The sequence below is a fragment of the Hemiscyllium ocellatum genome, chromosome 16 (genome assembly GCF_020745735.1).
Source record: "Hemiscyllium ocellatum isolate sHemOce1 chromosome 16, sHemOce1.pat.X.cur, whole genome shotgun sequence".
NCBI lineage: Eukaryota > Metazoa > Chordata > Chondrichthyes > Orectolobiformes > Hemiscylliidae > Hemiscyllium > Hemiscyllium ocellatum.
In genome coordinates, this window is record NC_083416.1 from 28,590,930 (window position 1) to 28,612,043 (window position 21,114).

The following is a 21,114-nucleotide window of genomic DNA, read 5'->3' on the forward strand; positions in this document are numbered from 1 at the left end:
ATTAATTGGCCATTATCATGAAATTCAAATCAGCCATCCGACAGGGTGTGTGAAGGGACCCAGCAGTGCCCCTGATGTTAGCCTATTATCTCTAATTTGTAATGTGTCTCAGTTTTCGCATTTTACAGAGTAGTGATGAGTTTGTTAGATAGACTAGCCCTTGCATAAGCTTTTGCAATTGATTCTATGCCTTATCAAACCACTCAGCTAAATTAAAAATAATCATTTTTCATTCTTGAACTCTGCAGGTTATACAAACTGTGAAACTTTAATATGGCCAACCACTTAAATTATCCTTTAAAACAAACTAATGAGAAAAAATAGACAACAGCTTATCAATAGAGATCCATAAACTTTAAACTCCACCAGAGTTCAAAATTGATTTTGTTTCAACTATCAAGACCAAGTTTAGTGACTTAATTATGAAATGAGCCATCTATGTTTATCTTGAAAGAAAATCAGTGAATTTAAGCTTTGTACCTCTGCTAAATTTATAACAATCACTTTCCAAAGCTACACAGTATTTTTTGATGAGATGCTTTTTAATCCTTTGTGTCATTTTGTGGTACAGAAGATTTAAGTTTTGTTCTATTTGTTCATATTACTGACTAAGTCAGCATTTATTGCTCATTCCTAGTTGCCCTTCAAAAGGTGGTGGTGAGTTTCTTTCTTTAATTGGTGCCGTAGGTAGACCCACAATAACATTTGGGAAGAGAATTCCCAGATTTTGACCCAGTGACAATGAAGGAATGGCAGCATATTTCCAATTCAGAATAGTGAGTATCTCTTGGTTCAAATCCCACCAGGCACCCTGGGGGAATTGTAATGGTAATGGTTAGGGGTATGAAGCTGCTCTCTAAAGAGCATTGGTGAATTTCTGCAATGCATGTTACAGATGGTAGACACTGCTACTAATGTACAATGGTGATGGAAGGAATGCTGTTTGTGGATGTGATGCCAATCAAATGGGTGCTTTGTCTTGGATGACATTAAGCTTCTTGAGTATTTTCGGAGCTGTGCTCACTCAAGGAAGTGGGACATATTTCATCATATGCCTGATTTGTGATTTGTAGGTGATGGACAGGCTTTGCAGAGCTATTCACTGCTGGATTACTTTACTCTGACCTGCTCTTATAGCCATTGTATTTACATGGCTGGTCAAGTTCAGCTTCTGGTCAATGGTAACCCCAAGATGTTGATAGTGAGATTCAGCAAGGGGCAAGGCTTAGATTCTCTCTAGTTTGAGATAGTCATCACATGATGCTTGTATCATGTAAATGTTATTTGCTACTTGTCAGCTTAAACTTGGAAGTGTTCCAGATTGGACATAGACTGCTTCAATATCTGAGGAGTCACAAGTGGTACTGAACATTGTTCTCCGATGATTGCATATCCCTGTTTCTGGCCTTAGGATGAAGGCAACAGTTATTGATGAAGCAGCTGAAGATGGTGGGGTGAGGAAATTTCCTTGACGAACTCCCACAGAGATGTTCTTGAGTTGAGATGACTGATCTCCAATAACCATGACAATTTTCTATGTGCCAAGTTTGTCACCAATTAGCTCAGTGTTTTTCCCAATTCCTGTTGACACTACTTTTACAAGGACTCCTTAGTGACACACTTGTTCAAATATTACGTTGATATCAAAGGCAGTCACTCTCATCTCAAATCTGGAATTGAACTCTTTTATGTATATTGGAACTAAGGCTGTTATGAGGTCATGAGCTGAGTGGCCTGGCAGCACACAAACTGGATGTCACTGAGCAGGCAATTACTGAGCAAGTACTGCCCAATTGCACAATTGATAACCCCTTCCATCACTTTACTGATGATTGATGGGGCAGTAACTGGCTGAGTTGCAATGGTCATGCTTTTTATGCATAGGATGTACCTGGGAAATGTTCCACATTGTTGAGTAGATACATGTGTTGTATTGCATGGCTTATTCTAGAACATGTGTTTTCAGCATGTTTGTTGGAGAGTTGTCAGGCCCCAAAACCTTTGCAGTTTCCAATGCTTCCATTCATTTCTTGAAAACATGAGTGAATCAAATTGAGTGAAGTGGACATCTGTGTTGCTACATATCACTGGAGGAGGCCAAGATCGACCATCAACTCAGTACTTTTGGCTACAGGTCATTGCAAATAATTCAGGCTTATGTTTGTGCTGGGCTCTCCATCATTGAGGATGGAATATTTGTGCGATCTCCTCTCCAGTGAATTGTTTAATTGTCTACCACTGATCATGACTGGATGTGACAGGACTTAAAAGCTTTGATTTGAATTGTTGGATGTGGAATCTTTGTAAATCATCATAACGTAGTTGATCTCATGACTAATGTAAATCAGAGAAAAATCACCAGCTTAGCATGAGAGACAGCTCTCCGACATGATACGAGAGAACTGTTACTATTTACATATTTAAATATTGGAGCGGTAGAGTCCATAAAACTCTTACTTAGTGATAAGGAAGAAACCATCTTATAGACAGATCCCTACTGTCAGAGGTATTCCAGTCTGGTATCTCAAGGCGCAGATACCAATATTAGTTTAAAGCACAAGATATAACAATGTTTTATTATTGTTATTAGCTATGTAAGCAAAAAGAAGCCTTGTTACTTCTCTGTTCAAGCTGAAACATTTTCTGGGTCTTGCTGCATGAGGCACAATCTGCTTCAAAGTCTGAGAAGTTGTGAACGGTATTGAACACTGTACAGTCATTCAAAATTTCTGATTTATTGATCTTTTCATAGTCAATGATGAAGGCATGCCTAGCACACTGTCTTTCAACCCTTGGAATGATGGTCTGGGGCTGAGATTATTAACTTTCATCAACTGGAATTATCTTCCTTTGTACTTGTGATGACACTAACCAGTGGAAAGCTGGTCCATGTATGGACCAAAGACATAATAAGGCATATTGCTGAATGATCATGCTCAAACCCAAACTAAGCATCAGTGACCAGATTACTACTGTGTAAGTACCACTTTATTGCAATAATGTCTATTACTTTGCCGATAATCTGACGGGGTAGTCTCTGGCTAAATTGAGTTTGCCTTGTCTTTTTATGGATAGGACAAACCTGAACAGTTTTCTATATTGTCAGTAGTTACCAGCCTCATGGCTGAAAGAATTTTGCCACAGGTGTAGCTTGTCTAGAACAAGTCTTTAGTACCACTCTTGAAATGTTGTTAAGGTCCATAAGCTTTGATTTCAGCCATTTCTTTGTATCACACGGAACAAATTGAACTGCTATAAGTAATTATCTGTAATATTGGAAAACTCAGGAGGTGATCGAAGTGATTCATCTACTCAGCATTCCTGGTTGAAGATCATCACAAAGGCTTTAGCCTTGCCTCCTCTTCTGCTTCATTGTTAAATTGTCTATCAGCATGCATGAATGGTTGTGGAAGTACTGTAGAGATTTGATCTGATCCACTGTCAGATCATTTTGCTCTGTTTATAACATGCTGCTTCCACTGTTTAATATGCATGTGGTTCAGTCACCAGATTGGCAGCACATTTTTAGTAAGCCAGGCATGCTTCATTGCATTCAGTGAATCAAAGTTGATTGCTTAGCTTCATGGTAACGATAAGTGAGTGCTAAATCATGAGATTACAGATTATAGCTGAGTACAATTCTGGTCCTACTGATAGCCCAGAGTGCCTCAAGGATACTTTATTTTGAGTCGCTGATCTGCAAATGTCCAAATTGGCATGGTGGCTGATGCCACACGACATAAGAATTTCTGTCATAGTCACTCTATTTAATACTGTCATTTCAATAGGTAGATTAATGAGGCAATAGAGTGTAATTTATTTTCTCTTTGTTCTTTCACGATCTGCAGGCTCAGTCTGGCAGGCATGTCTTTCAGATCTTGACCAACTTGATCAGAATCGATCAACTGTTGGGGATACTCTTTGAAATTTTGTATCCGCATTCTGTCCCTTTTTTCTCTTCAGTGCATCTTCTAAGTGCTATTTGACATGGACTAAAGATAAAGGGAGAGACATCATAGTCTTACCAGACCATAGGATTGTTCTTTCATTAGTGAGAGAGACAGCTGTTTAACTTTAGGGTCACTTGAGAGGTCAAGCAGAATCATTCATGGTAACCTCAGCCTGTTCAGGAATTGAACCCAATCTATCAGAAAACTGAGTGATTTGGGATTGCACATATCCCAGATGATGTCACTATTGGGCATCGGATCATGTAAGGAAATCTGCATGATAGATCGTACTTTCTTTCTTCTTGATTAATTGAAGTAGGACAGGTGTACAAAAGGTTTCGGATTTGAATTTAATAGTAAAAAGAAACTTATTACACAAAAGAAATAAAAATAAAATACAACAAACCAAGCTATTTTATATATAACTACATTTGGGAGACTTCAGTACACATGCAAAACATAATCGTATTTGCTTTCCAACACCATCACTTTCCAATTAATCAAAATCCAGAGAAATTTTCTTTTCCAATGAAATGTATAAGATTAGCTTCACTTCTTCTTTTCATTCCTGTCCTATGTGCTTTGACATTTTTGTCACAGAACTGAAATTTTAGACATTGTCAGTTTTGAATAAGTATTTCAGATTTTTAACCAAATATTCCTGGTCAGGAAGTTTCAGAAATAATCCTTTTTATAAAGGGAATCTATTTCCTTAATTGTCCTGAACAATCCCATTTTCTAAACAAGACTTTATAAGTTTCGAACTCAGTCAGATCTCCTTCAAACTGAAGCCGCAAACTTTTGAACAATTTTTATTTGAAAAAGAATTTGCTAATCAATATTCTGCCACAATTAATAGTTCAGTGTTTTCTCTCTCCTGTCATAACCTCCAACAATACCACTGCTAACACTCCAGCATTCTTACAGTCACCTATTTCCTTCAATAACCCTTGCAATTACTTGTTACTTTCAAACTCATGATAATATAAATTACATAGCCAACATTTAGATATGTATATATTGCAGTTCTAGCATTGCCCTATATTTTGGATTATTTACAATGCTGACAGTCTCAATATTTTGCCAGAAACAGGAACTTACCTTGATATAGAGTCATAGAGGTGTACAGCATGGAAACAGACCCTTCAGTCCTAAAATTCCTAAATCCTAAATTCCTTATAAAGACAATTAAATTGTGATGCTGATTCACAAAAAGAAACATATGGACATTTGGTCAAAATATCGGTCAAGGGGGTTTGTTATTAATCTGCTTCTCAAAGGAGGACGCAGAGGTCAAGAAACTGAAATCCTGAGAGGGGTAATTGCAGGGTTTTAGGTCTTAGACATTGAAAGCAAGACAGCCCATATTGGAGAGATTAAAACTGAACAAGCAAGAGGTCAACGTAGAAGGAACTCCAATCCTGTGGAGGGAGATAGAGTTCAGAACGATGACAAAAACAGGGAAAGGTAAGGAATTTGGAAACAAAGTTGAGAACTTTAAATTAAAATGTTGTCAGATTAGGAATCAATGTTGGATAACAAGCATGGGAGTGGAGTGTAAATGGGAGTTGCACATTTGCATACAGGTTATCATGATTTCTCTTCACAAATGCTGTTTGATCTGCTGGCCATTCCATCAATTTTGGTTTTTATTTCTTGAACAATACTCATTTGTCAAGGATTCATCATGCAATTATGCTTTTGTTGGAATTTTCAAAAGACTCACAATTAATAAATGGAATTTCTCACTGCTTAACGCAACAAATGTGCAAGAAAGAGAATTCCAAAAGTTCCTAAAGAGAAACAGAAAATTCTGGAGAAACTTAACAGGTCTGGCAGCACTTGTGGAGAGAAGGCAAAGATAACATATTGGGCTCAGCGACATTTCTTCAGAACCAAACTAAAAGTGTTGAATTCATATTTGTGTCTGGCATCACTGCTGAAGACACATATAGAAGCCTAGAAATACATGTAAACTAACATAAAATTGAGGGAGGAGCTTAAAGCAGTTGTAATTAATATAACTCCACAGAGGTCAGCAATCTGACACCAAGTCGCACTCTTTTTTTACATGTGGAGAGTCCTTGACACTGACTCAGTTCTCTCAGAGCCAGCTCTCAGAGTGAACAGGATGTCTGACACTCTTGTTCTTATCTATCAGCCGAGTCTCCCTGACTGGACCAGCTTAACAGCCCCAATCAGGGAACTCATTCTATGATGTCCACGTAGCTAACTTCATTTCAGTCATTACAATAATCACCATGGAAAGAATACTGAAATAACTGGTAAAGCAAATGAAGACAAGTCCCAGGTCATAGAGTCATAGAGATGTACAGCATGGAAACAGACCCTTCGGTCCAACCTGTCCATGCCAACCAGATATCCCAACCCAAACTAGTCCCACCTGCCAGCACCCGGCCCATATCCCTCCAAACCCTTCCTATTCATATACAATCCAAATGCCGCTTAAATGTTGCAATTGTACCAGCCTCCACCACATCCTCTGGCAGCTCACTCCATACATGTACCACCCTCTGCGTGAAAATGTTGCCCCACAGGTGTCTTTTATATCTTTTCCCCTCTCACCCTAAACCTATGCCCTCTAGTTCTGGTCTCCCCGACCCCAGGGAAAAGACTTTCCCTATTTATCCTATCCATGCCCCTCATGGGCGGCACGGTGGCACAGTGGTTAGCACTGCTGCCTCACAGCGCCTGTAGACCCGGGTTCAATTCCCGACTCAGGCGACTGACTGTGTGGAGTTTGCACGTTCTCCCCGTGTCTGCGTGGGTTTTCTCCGGGTGCTCCGGTTTCCTCCCACAGTCCAAAGATGTGCAGGTCAGGTGAATTGGCCATGCTAAATTGCCCGTAGTGTTAGGTAAGGGGTAAATGTAGGGGTATGGGTGGGTTTCGCTTCGGCGGGTCGGTGTGGACTTGTTGGGCCGAAGGGCCTGTTTCCACACTGTAAGTCTAATCTAATAATGTTATAAACCTCGATAAGGTCACCCCTCAGCCTCCGACGCTCCAGGGAAACAGCCCCAGCCTGTTCAGCCTCTCCCTGTAGCTCAGATTCTCCAACCCTGGCAACATCCTTGTAAATCTTTTCTGAACCCTTTCAAGTTTCACAGCATCTTTCCGATAGGAAGGAGACCAGAATTGTACACAATATTCCAAGAGTGGCCTAATCAATGTCCTGTACAGCCGCAACATGACCTCCCAACTCCTGTACTCAATACTCTGACCAATAAAGGAAAGCATACCAAACGCCTTCTTCACTATCCTTTCTACCTGCCACTGCACTTTCAAGGAGCTATGAACCTGCACTCCAAGGTCTCTTTGTTCAGCAACACTCCCTGGGACCTTACCATTAAGTGTATAAGTCGTGCTAAGATTTGCTTTCCCAAAGTGCAGCACCTTGCATTTATCTGAATTAAACTTCATCTGCCACTTCACAGCCCATTGGTCCATCTGGTCCAGATCCTGTTGTAATCTGAGGTAACCCTCTTCGCTGTCCAATACACGTCCAATTTTGATGTCATCTGTAAACTTACTAACTGTACCTTTTATGCTTGCATCCAAATCATTTATGTAAATGACAAAAAGTAGAGGGCTCAGCACCGATCCTTGTGGCACTCCACTGGTCACAGGCCTCCAATCTGAAAAACAACCCTCCGCCACCCTCTGTCTTCTACATTTGAGCCAGTTCTGTATCCAAGGGACTAGTTCTCCCTGTATTCCATGAAATCTAACCTTGCTAATCAGTCTCCCATGGGGAACCTTGTCGAACGCCTTACTGAAGTCCATATATATCCGAATGGATTTCATCTTACAGTCTTGAAACAAGTGAAATTTAAGAAACATTAGTGTAATTTCCAAAATTCCCTGGATGTGCCAATTGATTGGAAAATAGTGAATGTAACTCTTCCCTTCAAGAAAGAAAGGAGGCAAAAGCAGAAAACTACAAGCCTGCTAATCTGACATCTGTCATTAGAAAAGACACTGGCATCAATTATTCAGGAAATTATAGCTGGGTATCTAGGAAGTTTTAATACAAGAAGAAAGAATTAAAACATGTAATGGCGAGAATGGCTGTTTGTAGATATGAGACCAATAAAGTGACTGCTTTGTTCTTGATGGTGCCAAATTTCTTGATTATCTTTGGAGCTGCATTCATCCAGACAAGTGAGGAATATTCCATCACACTCCAGACTTGTGCTTTGTTGATGATGAAAAGGCTTTAGAGAATTAGAGATGAGTCACCCAGTGCAAGATTCCTAGCGTCTAATCTGGTCTTGCATTCGTTGTATTTATATGGCTGGTCCAGTTCAGTTGTCCATCAATGGCAACCCCTATGTTGGTAATGAGGGATTTAATGATCATACACGCATTGAACAGCAAGAGGCTTTGGCTAGATTTTTTTCTTTGTCTTTCTTAGAAATGATGGTGAAGTTGCCAGTGTTGGATTGGATGAACAAAATCAGAAGTCAGATGACACCAGGTTATAGTCCAACAGGTTTATTTGAAATCTCAAGCTTTTGGAGCATGGTGCCTTCGTCAGGTGAAGTACATTTCATATGACCAAGGTGCAATGCTCCAAAAGCTTGTGATTTCACATAAATCTACTGGATTATAACCTAATGTTGTCTGACTTCTGACTTTCTTAGAAATGGTCATTGTCTGGTATTCCTGTACTTTGAGTGTTACTTGCCACTTATCACCCTTAGTCTCAAAATTTTAAAATAATTAAAAATTAATGGAGATGCAGTTTAAAAATAACAGACCTCTCATTTAAGATTAGGAGAAATTGTTTCTCTTGGAAGGGTGTTATTCTGTGTTTTTTTTCTCAAGAGAGCAGTGGAGGCTGAGTTATTGAATATTATTAAAGCTTTGTTAAATGGATACCCTTTTGATTAGGGAGACAAAGTTTATGGGTTTGGACTGGAAAATGGAGTTGAGGCCACATTCAAATCAGGTTTGGCCAACTGGCAAAATAGTCTCAAGGTGTTAAACGGCCTAATTCTGCTTCCAATTTATATATTAGCATATAGCTTCTCTGTTGTGTAGTGGAAGGGCAGTTAAAGTAGAGTCAGATTGGCTAGGAATATGTCAGTATTAGATTGATTAGATTGCCTACAGCATTGATACAGACCATTTGGTCCCAAACGTCCATACCAACAATCCGAGGAGTAACCCACCCAGATCCTTTCCCCTACCATATATTTACCCCTGACTAATGCACCTAACACTATGGGCTATTTAGTATGGCCAATTCACCTGACCTGCACATCTTTGCACTGTGTGGGAGGAAATCCACGCAGACTCAGGGTGAATATGCAAACTCCACATAGACAGTCTCTCAAGGCAGGAATTGAACCCGGATCCTTGGTGCTGTGAGGCTGCAGTGGCAACCACTGAGCCACCATGTTGCCCATTGTGCAGTTTAGTATTTTTTAATAGTGATAAAAATGATACTCTTCCCACTTCTATTGTATATTGTTAAAGTTAAATGAAACTAGAAAAAAGGTGGAGGGGTGGCTCTGTCAGTTAATGATATTAGCTCAATAACGCGGGAAAACATAAGGTCGGGAAAACCAAGATGGAGAGAGATGAGCAACGATAAAGGCAAGTGGTCTCTTGTAGGAGGGGTGTAGGGACCTCCATAACAATAAACACATAGAGTAGGCATAAAGAAAGAAACAATGAGAACATTTCAAAGAAAGATGGCAATAATTATGGAAAATGTTAATTAAACTTTTGACTGGAAAAGCCAAATGGGCATAGGTAGCTGAGATGAAAGATTCATAGAATGGTTTCAAGGTTGTTATTCTTTTAAAAGAGCCTATTCAGGAGCTAAACAGAGAGCAAGCTATACTTGATTTAGCACTGTGCAATGGAATAGGACGAATTAGTGCCTCTCCTATTTTTTTTTATCAAAATGTTACACTTTATACATTTCTGCATTAAATTTCATCTGACAGGAGTCTGGTTATTTAACCATTCTACATGTTTCCTTGAAGTTTTTCATTTATCCTCCTTACTGTTCAAAATGTCACCAAGTTTTGTCACTTACAGATTTTGAAGTTGGTGCCAAGTCCAGTTGAGTAATATAGATCAAGAAGAGCAGTGGTCTTTGTTCTGAAGTGAAGTGATCTAAAACAGTACTTTTAAAACAAGCGTTGGCACAATGCCATTGTTCTTCAGTTTGTTAAATATATTTCTATATTTAAAATGCATTCCCTTGTGGTCCCCTTAACAATTGTGAATGCATTCTGGAATTAATTCACACTTTTAAGGCTATCTGGAAATTGAAAGCAATTTGTACAAAATAGGGTTTCCAGTATGAAGTTAACATAAATTAATTTTTTGAAATCGTGATATAATTTTCTATTCCAATCCCAAGGTCTAAATAATTTTCATTTCCTAAGTTAAATTATTTGCTGCTGTTTCTCCTGCTGCTTTGGAGAGGATTTCATCAATGTAATGAGATGGAGAATAGATGATAACCTTATTACTGCTGCAATCTTGATGTATTTGATGGAAACTATTCTGTCATACCTTGGCAGTGGAAGTGCCATTCCTACACCAAATTGGCATTCCGATTGATTGCACACTTCTGGTATTGACTGCATCTCAACATGTTGTAGGTTAGTTGCCATGCTCCACTTTAAGTGTAAGTCTAGTGTTGCAGAGGAGAACGACTTATTGGCTGAAATAGGATTGGTTCTTGTATAAAGTATGAATTAGTTTATTGAGTGTCAGTTGCAGTTTACATAGAGATGACCAACATTGTTGCAGAGACCATGAACAGGAATTAGGTCTTCATCTTTCAAGATGCCCACAAGTCAATTCAACATCACCATAATGGATGGTGCTTAAGGGTCTTCTCAACATTAACTTTTCAGACCGAGAAACAACAGATATCATTTGGCAAAGGTGTTAGCACAGGTGCAAGGAGGGTTAACTAAAAATACACAGTGAATGCCAGTTGTGATCTTAGTCTGTGTAAAATGCTGATCTGATGCTAGCAATGCTGTTTATGAACTGAACACTTCAGCTACCAGACTCTTTTAACCTCACAGCAAGATATACCCACGCCAGTAGTTTTTAAAGGGTTCATCAATTACTTTCACAAATTAGAACAGAACATGCTGGAAAGACTCCACAGCATTTGAGAGGAGAATGAAAGAGCTCATATTTAAGGTCAATGATCTTGGCTTCAGGACTGAAATAAAAGTTGTGAGAGGACAAACAAAGATTTGAAAGCAACTTTACAAATCAAATCATCCAAATTCTAAATGAAAGCCAAGGAACCGTGTGCATTTGCCTTTCTTCCGTATACATTTGCCTGTCAAAACACTCCTACCCTGTGCTATCCCAGTTTTTGCAGCATGGAAAATCAGAGGCTGTTGCTTTGGGAGTCAACAAATGGTCTTGCAGGATGATCTTGAGTAACTCTGTCATGATAGGAGGCCCAGTTTTGGACTGTACCACCTCAGCACAGGCTGCAGCAGTTTGAACTGGCTTTTAATAGGCAGCAATAAGGGAACTGGCAAAGCAGCAGTGGCGCGAACAAGAATTGAGTTTGGATATTGTATCGTGCTTCAACTTACCACTGTCTCAGCAAGTCTACTTATGCGTTGAAGAACGGATTGCTGAATTATTTTGACAGCCTGCAAGTCCCTTTGAATACTGATATTATTGGCTATGATGCCAGCATTCTGAATGTGTATGGCAGCAAGCTGACTTTTCATGATTTCAGCCTCAACTCCCATAGCAGCAGTCAGATATTGAATTGCTTCTGTGGCAATGCAAGCTGAAATATTGGACATCAGGGTCTGCAACATGTTTAGGTTTGCAAATGTTCTCCTGAAGGTGGTCAGTACATTCACCGTGGAAAGTATGGATGACAAACTCCGCACAAAGCGTTCTGCAATCTTAGCATCAAACCTTCATGCTCCTTGACAGTGATGACAAAGTTCTCAAAGGTTTGTCAGTACACCAGGTACTTCTGTGTTTTTACCCATCAGCCATTTTCAGTAACCACCACAATGAAGATCTCAAATCACTCCCCTGGAGCAGAGTTCATTGTTTCTGGCTGATAGAGTTGGTGTTACCCTTGTCCCCTGTCTTGGCCACAGCGCACTCTTGCTGGTGCTTTCCCACATGCAGGTTCTGCCTCGAAGGTCCCTATTGTATCTAAGCCAATGGCTGCAAGTGTGAGAGTGAGTAATTGTGTTTCTCCATGATCATCACCTTCTGACTCTCGGCCAGGTGAATGTTCTCTGGTAACTGAAAGGCGAAAGGCACAAGGCCTAATCCCCATCGGTTTGGTGCTGCTGCTTTGAGCTTTGCAACATCTCTAGGAGGTAGAAAACTGCTCCCAAAAAGGAGTCATATTAAATGCAAAATGTTAATTCTGTTCCTCTCTTCGCAGATGCTGCTAGGCCCGTTGACTTAAACAGTACATTATGTTTCTATTTCATATCTGTAGCATCCACAGTATTTTGCTTTCAGTTTTAAGTGGCGCTAATTTCACAGAAGCATTTGACTGTGCACCACTAGCATTTAACAGACAGCCTGAAGTTTGCCTGCTGCTTGCATTGGAAGAAACAGGGATTTGAGTTCATTTTGCATCTTGAATATTGATTCAGTTTTTAAGAGTGATAGTATTTTGTCCCCTAAGTGCTTTCAGTTATTTTACATTAATGGATTCATGCAAGTAGCTTCTTACAAACACATTTTGTCCACAGCTTTGCAGTATTTTTCTGGTTGAGTACTGTTCTTGCAATTTCATGGCAATCCTCACTTACCTATACTTAATTTAATGCACTTTAGTCACCAAACATTCTGGCTTTTCAAACAAAGGTTTGTTTCATAAGATGAAAGAAGCACTGAACCTTTGATGTTGTTAATTTTCGACACTGCATTTTATTCTCTTCTATCATATAATTATATTGTCAAGCTTTTTTATTCACTGCCTAGAATCTTAAACCTTCTCCAGAGTATTTTTGTGATCAAAGAAGTAACACTTGATAATTGAAGTGCATTTAACGCAGAATAAATGTAGCAAACTGGCAGCATCAAAGATTAAACTTGCAGCAAAATGATGTCATGCAGATACTGTATAAGAAATATTTTTCCCTCTTAATAACAAGTAATGTTGAATAGTTCAGTTTGCAAACTAGCCACTTCTCTCAATCTCAGGGAGGAGGAGTGGGCAGAATTATAGAATCTTTGCAGAAGCAGGCCTTTCGGCCCATCAAGCCCACACTGACCCTCCGCAGAGCATCCCACCAAGACCTAGCCCCCTACCCTACCCCTGTAATCCTGCATTTCCCATGTCTAACCCAACTAGCCTGGACATCCCTGGACACTATGGGCAATTTAGCATGGCCAATTCATCTAACCTACACATCAATCAATGAGCTGGTGGTCCATAATTGACCACTTAGCCACCTTAATTCAGGGTTAGTCAAGAAAGTCCCAAAAGATCATTTTGTTCTGTATTTATTTGCTAAGGTGACAAGAAAAAGGTGAGTTTCTCTCCAGGGCCAACACATCTTGTTATTTCCCCTTCATATTACCTCCAGAGAGAGGAAGATTACACTCAATAAAAAAATACTGTGAAAACTGGCAATCTGAAATTAAAATAGAAGATGCTGGAGAAGTTCAGCCAGCCTTGCAGCATTTGTGGAGAGACAATCAGAGTTAATGTCTAAAGTCTGATATGACTTTTCTTCATAACTGAATTCCACCCTGTAAGTAAAAGTTTAACCTGTTTCACTTACTCAGTGATGTTATTTTGCTTAATGTTGCAAAATGTAGACCCCAATTTTTATTCCTAGGTAAGGGACACAGAGGCTGGAATAACTTTGGCTTTGCAAACCCAACCTTGAACGATGGCAAATTCAAGTTCCAATTGGAATGGGTGTTGGTCAAGTAAGCTGGATTGGCCTGTGTCTACCAGTGCCTGAAGAAGGTGGGGCTAAAATCCTGCCTCAGTAATCCAGAATTGCATTCAAAGTTTAAACCTAAAGAATAAAACGTAACTCATTTCTCCTGCTTTCACTGCTAAGTCTCCATGTCCCATAGTGCCATTCTTTGCTGATCAAAACATTTCCTATGATTCCCATGCCCGCGATCCAAGAAGGAATTCAAGAATTTAGAAAGGGTGTAGAGAAGAATGATGGGAGAGATTGGCTCAGAAATGAACTGGAATATTTGGGGATGTGAAAAGATTTTATAGAAGTCATTGAATTATACAGTGCAAAAAAGGCACTTCAACCCATCGACTGTGTCCCATCAAAATTGTTCAAAATCATTCAGGGACTGACTAAAGTAGACAGAGAGATACTGTTCCTATTGAGAAAGGTTCGAGAAACAGAAGACTTAATTTTTAAATGATTGGCAAAAGAATCAAAGAAACATAAAGAACATAAGAAAATGACAAGTGCTCGGGTCTGGATTGTACTGGCTGAGAGCATGATGGAGACAAATATAATCTGGGATTTTGAAAGGAAATTAGAGAAACACTCAAGGAGGAAGAAAATTGCCTATCTGTGAAGAAAGGATGTGGGAGTAAAACTTGTTGAGTTGCTTCTGTAGACAGCTGGTATGAACGTAATGAATCACATGACTTCTTTTTCTGTTGTAACAATTCTACAACAATGAAAGTCCATCAATGACTGTGCAACTGTACAGGTTGCTGAGGATATTGAAGTTGAACTATCTTTTTAAAGATTACATTATCTGTTTCCCATGCAGCAACTGTAGAATCAGAAAGTAGCAAGCTTAGCACTCTCTGCATCACATGGGACAAAATTAATCGCATTTTGCTGCACCATCCCAAATTAATATGTGTGTATGTTCTACCTAGTCTCTACTGGATTAGTGCTAGGTCTCAGGGGAGAACAAGAAATGCTTAGAATAACAAGTTTCATGGAACATAGCTAGTTTAAGCTATTAGAAATTTGTTTTAACCTTTTCAAAGCCTGCATAAGGATAGCAACATAAGTGTCAAAAAACCTGAGAAAGGCAAAACAAATATCAAGACAGAAATGGATACTTGGGCAAATAATGGATTTGCCACAAAGTTACAATTTACAAGTGTGACAGAAGTCGTCTGACTCAGATTAAGTTGGTCGATGTGAAAGTAATTCACAATAGTGTTTACCTCCTGATCAGACAGCTTAAGACAATCTCAATTCTACTGCTGAATCCACCATTTATCTTCATCAATGGTGAATATCAATCACTACTTTTATGTGTTCTCAGAGACAGTCAAGTAAGGAGTTGATTTCAGACCTCAACTGCCCTTGGTTTTGATATGAGACAGTGGTGGCAGACTGCCAAGACGTAGATTGCAACTGATTTTCCCTTTTCCTTTAACTAAATGAACATTTTCAATTCCAACAGGCACGAACCAAGAAAATCCTTATGCTGTCAATTGCAGGCTGTATTCTAAGAAGATTTTATAATGCAGAGACTAAATGATTTTGGCAGCAGAAATATCAGATTGTGAAGAGAATTTCATCATTTTGTATAGTACAAGATTAATACTTCCATGTTTCCTGATCAAAACCTTGAAACCCATGTAGGGAGAAGAGAGAGAACCTATGTTCCACTAAATATATTCCACGTGGCAATAATTCAGCTTTGGAAAATATCTTCTTTTTGCAGACAAAAAGAGAAAATGCTGGAAAATCTCAGCAGGTCTGGCAGCGTCTGTAAGGAGAGAAAAGAGCTGACGTTTCGAGTCTAACTGCCCCTTTGTCAAAGCTTTGACAAAGGATCAGTTGGACTCGAAATGTCATCTCTTTTCTATCCTTACAGATGCTGCCAGGCTTGCTGAGATTTTCCAGCATTTTCTCTTTTTCTTTTCAGATTCCAGCATCCACAGTAGTTTACTTTTGTCTTTTTTTTTGCAGGCCTGACCTTCAGTAGGACCAAGGCAGTCCACATGCCTTGTTCAATTGGCTCTCTCCTACTTTTTTCTCCAGCTCATTCCTGAATCCAACTCTAGCTCAACACACAATAAAGACACACAGGAGGAAGCCTTTCTGCAGCTGCTTTTTACTGGGGCAGAAAATCCATTTCAGATGCACATTCGTTCTGTAAAGAAATTCAACAAAGAGACACAATAGGAAAATAAAGTTAAAAATCACTCAACACCAGGTTATAGTCCAACAGGTTTAATTGGAAGCACACTAGCTTTTGGAGTGACGCTCCTTCATCAGGTGACTGTCAGGGTAAAATTTGTCAGGGTAGAAGCAGAGATGTTATTTCCTTGGACTGAGGAACCTGAATATTTGGGCACAGTTTTTTAAAGGTAAATTGTTAAATTTCTTCACTCAAAGTGCTGGTAAGTGAGATTAAAATGAGGCAGATAGTTTAGCTCATAAGAACATATGACATAAGAGCACAACTGAGACAATCACCTGATGAAGGAGCGTCGCTCCGAAAGCTAGTGTGCTTCCAATTAAACCTATTGGACTATAACCTGGTGTTGTGTGATGTTTAATTGTGTACACCCCAGTCCAACACTGGCATCTCCAGATTAGGAGAATAAAGTAAGCACAAGTTGAAAGTACTAGTTGGAGAATGCAAAGGGGAAAATCTGTAGAGTTTATCAGAAAGGGAAAGTCCAATGGAGAAAGAAGGAAAGTGAATCAAACTAAAGGTAACATAATAAAATGTTCTGCTTGAGATGTTCGAGACAAATGAAAGCATTCAACGGTAACTTTAGTGAGAACTGAGGAGAAGATGATTGAGAAATCTAATGAAATGTGTAATGACACATGAAGTGAACCAATCAATTGTTAAACAATACAATGCAAGAAGATATTACATTAAAGATTCTGGACGAATTTGTCAGGGTAGAAGCAGAGATGTTATTTCCTTGGACTGAGGAACCTAGAATATTTGGGCACAGTCTTTTAAAAGTAAATTGTTAAATTTCTTCACTCAAAGTGCTGGTAAGTGGGATTAAAATGAGGCAGATAGTTTAGCCCATAAGAACATATGACATCAGAGCACAACTGAGACACTTAGCCTATCAAATCTGCTCTGCCATTCTATAAGATCACGGCTGCACTGATAAACCCCAAAGCCACATTTCTGCATTTTTCCCATAAGTTTTGATTCCTTTAGCAATAAAAATATCTACTTATGTCAGCTTTGAATAAACTTAATGACTCAACCTCGACAGCTCTCTATGGTAAAGAATTTGCATAGATTCACTACATTCAGGAAGAAGAAATGACACCTCACCTCTGTCTTAAGTGTGCCACCCCAATTTAGAGATTATACCCTCTGGTCTTAGGCTCACCCACAATGGGAAACAATCTATCTGCATCAGTTAGTACAGAAATGATGGGCTGAATGGCCTTTCTCAGGATGTTGCTGGAAAAGCACAGTAGGACAGGCAGCATCCGAGGAGCAGGAGAATCAATGTTTCGGACTGGAACCCTTCATCAGGAAGCCCTTTTCTGATGAAGAGCTCCGGCCAAATACATTGATTCTCCTGCTCCTCGAATGCTGCTGCCAGACTTGCTGTGCTTTTCCAGCCACACGCTCTCGACTCTGATCTCCAGCATCTGCAGAACTCACTTTCTCCTAGCTTTATTCAATGCTGTGCCTTTTCTATTCTTTCATGGACTCATTTGATTGATGCAGCACCATTTTCCAATACCATCGCAGGTCTCTTCCAGTCCCTCTACACAGTGCATTGTCTCTTACTCTTGATGTAACAATTGGATGTTGTGCATGCTGCAGATCAAGTTTATGAATGAGGATAAAATGGTGGATTTGGCATCAGGAATAATTTTTGTGGGCAAGAAAGCCAGTGTGGCCCCTGCTTTGTCTGTGGTCATGAGTCTGTCACTTCTCTTCCAATTACTGTCTGTATTGCCTCAATAGCAGTTAAAAAAAAGTCATAATTCTCTTCCTCTCTTGGATTGTGCTGGTGTGTACACACCCATGAGGTTGAAGAACTCTGAGACATGTTAGATGTTTGATCCTTGGGTGCAATGAGATGATGTTGTGGAGGATTCTGGGTACCCCAAGATGGAGTGTGAAAAGAATTGTGGCTGTAAGAGCTGCTCCTTTTTTGAGGGATTTTACGTGTTAGAGGTGATATCCTCAAATTTCAGGAGTAGCAATTGTTATTTTATATGCTGTTTCATCGTTTGGAAGTTTGGGGAAAAATATCAAAAAAATGGCACTTTTAAAAGGAGGAAGACAGGCAAAAGGCAGTGAACACGTGGTCAGTGAGAAAGAGTGAGAGAGAAAGAAACCTACACAGCTAACTGACACAGCAGTAAATCCACACAGTGACTGCCTTTACTGTTTGAGTTCATGTACCTCTGGACATCAGAGTATCTCTCGGAAAAATTAAATAGCAAAATTCACAGCTGACCTTGGAGGAACCTGCATGGGAGAGGTCACAGCAGAAGATCAGATAAGTGCATAATTTTTAAGTGTAACCTTTCTGTAAGTCTATGGTAGTGAGTAGAATGGGTTTTTTCTTGGTGATATGTTATATTGAGATCTATCTCTTGATTACATTTTAAAAATATAAACCATAAGTACTAAGTTAGACTGGAGTACTGTTTTTAGAGCAGAAATTCAGTGCTACTTTCTGGGTCTGTAGATTGTGAAGGAGCAAAGATGGCCTTTAATAAAGTGATATGCTCTTCCTGTGGGTGTGGGAGTTCAGGGACAGTTTCAATGTTACTAATGATTATGACTGCAAGAAACATCCTTGGTGGCGAATCCTATCATATTGCATGGATCGGTTGGAGTAGCAGTTAGAAGCAACAAGGAATTTATAAGAACTAGGACGTATGATGGATGGCAGTTACTGGAAGGGAGGAAAGCCACAGTTACACTCAGGTAGATGGATTAACTTCAGGAAAGGTAGGAGGATAGGCAGGTAGTGTAATTCCCATTTCCAACAAGTATGCTGTTATGGAAAATGTAGGGGGTGATGGACTCTCAGGGGAATGCAACACAAACAGCCAAGTTTCTGGTATCAAGACTGGCTCTAATGTAATGATGGGTACATCGGGTTCCAAGAGATTGATTGTGATCGGGCACTCTCTAGTCAGAGGCACAGACAGATGTTTCTGTGTACAGCAGCGAAAAATCAGAATCGTGCATTGTCTCCCTGGAGCTAGGATGAAGGAAATCTAGGAGAGGGTTCAGAATGTTCTCAAAGGGGAGAGGGACCAGCTGGAAGTCTTTGTACACATTAGAACTAATCACATAGGAAGGGAAAGTGATGAGATTCTGAATGGAGAATATAGAAAGTCAAGCAGGAATTTAAAAAGGTCATCAAGGGTAGTAATATCTGAATAATGAGAGTAGGAATAGGAGGATAGAACAAATGAATGCTGAGGAGCTTGTCCAGGACAGAATGATTTATATTTTTGGATCTTGGAATCTCTTCTGGGGTAGAAGTGACCTGTACAAGAAGGATGAATTGCACCTGAATTGGAAGGGGACTAATATACTGGCAGGGAGATTTGCTGGAGCTGCTCAGGAGGATTTAAGCTGTGTTGTGGGATCCAGGGAAATAGTGATGAAAGAGATCAATCTGAGACTGGTACAGTTGGGAAAAGGACCAAGTCAAACAGTCAGCGCAGGAGGAACAAAGCAGCGAACAAGGTAGGACTGATAAATTGAACTTCATTTATTTCAACACAAGAGGCCTAACAGATAGATAAATTTAGATAGATAACAGGTAGATAAACTCAGGCAATTACAGAAACATGGCTCAGGGATGGACAGGACTGGCAACTTAATGCTCCAAGTTACAAATGCTATTGGGAGGGTAGAAAGGAGGGCAAGAGAGGAGGGGGAGTGGCATTTTTTATAAAGGATTGCATTACTGCTGTACTTAAGTATGATATTCCTGGAAATGCATCCAGGGAAATTATTTTGTGTGGAACTGAGAATTAAGAAGGGGATTATCATTTTATTGGAATTGTATTATACGTCCCTGAATTGATGCAGGATATTAAGAAAGAAATTGGTAAGGAGATTTCATTTATCTGTAAGAATAATAGAGTGGTTATGGTAGGGGATTTTAATTTTCCAAACATTGATGGGACTGCCATAGTGTTAAGCATTTAGACGGAGGGGAATTTGTTAAGTGTGTACAAGAAAATTTTCTGATTCAGTGTGTGGATGTACCTACTAGAGAAGGTACAAAACCTGACCTACTCTTGGGAAATAAGGCAGGGCTGGTGATTGAGGTGTCAGTGGGGGAGCACTTTGGGGCCAGCAACATAATTTTATTAGTTTTAAAATAGTGATGGAAAAGGATAGACTAGTTCTAAATTAGAGAAAGGCCAATTTTGATGGTACTAGGCAAGAACTTTCAAAAGCTGATTGGAGCAGATGTTTGTAGGTAAAGGGACAGCTGGAAAATGGGAAGCCTTCAGAAATGAGATAACAATAGTCCAGAGATAGTATATTCATATTATGGTGACATAAAAGGGCTGGTACGTGTCAGGAATGCTGGATGACTAGAGAAAGTGAGGGTTTGGTTAAGAAAACGAAGGAAGCCTATGTCAGGAATGGACTGGAGAGATCAAGTCAATCCTTAGAAGAGTATAAAGGCAGTAGGAGTATAGTTAAGAGAGAAATCAGGAGGGCAAAAGGGGGACATGAGATAGCTTTGACAAATAGAGTTAAGGAGAATCCAAAGGGTTTTTACAAATACATTAAGGACAAAAGAGTAACTAGGGACAGAATAGGGCCCCTCAAAGACCAGCAAGGCAGCCTTTTTGAGGAGCCACAGGAGATGGGGCAGTTATTAAATGAGTATTTTGCATCAGTATTTACTGTGGAAAAGGATATGGAAGATATAGAATGTAGGGAAATAGATGGTGACATCTTGAAAAATGTCCATATTACAGAGAAGGAAGTACTGGATGTCATGAAATGTACAGAAGTGGATAAATCCCCAGGACGTGATCAGGTGTACCCCAGAGCTCCATGGGAAGCTAGGGAAGTGATTGCTGAGCCCCTTGCTGAGATATTTGTATCATTGATTGTCACAGGTGAGGTGCTGGAAGACTGGAGATTGGTTAACACTATGCCACTATTTAAGAAATGTGTTAAGGACAGGCCAGGGAACCATACACTGGTGAGCCTGACATC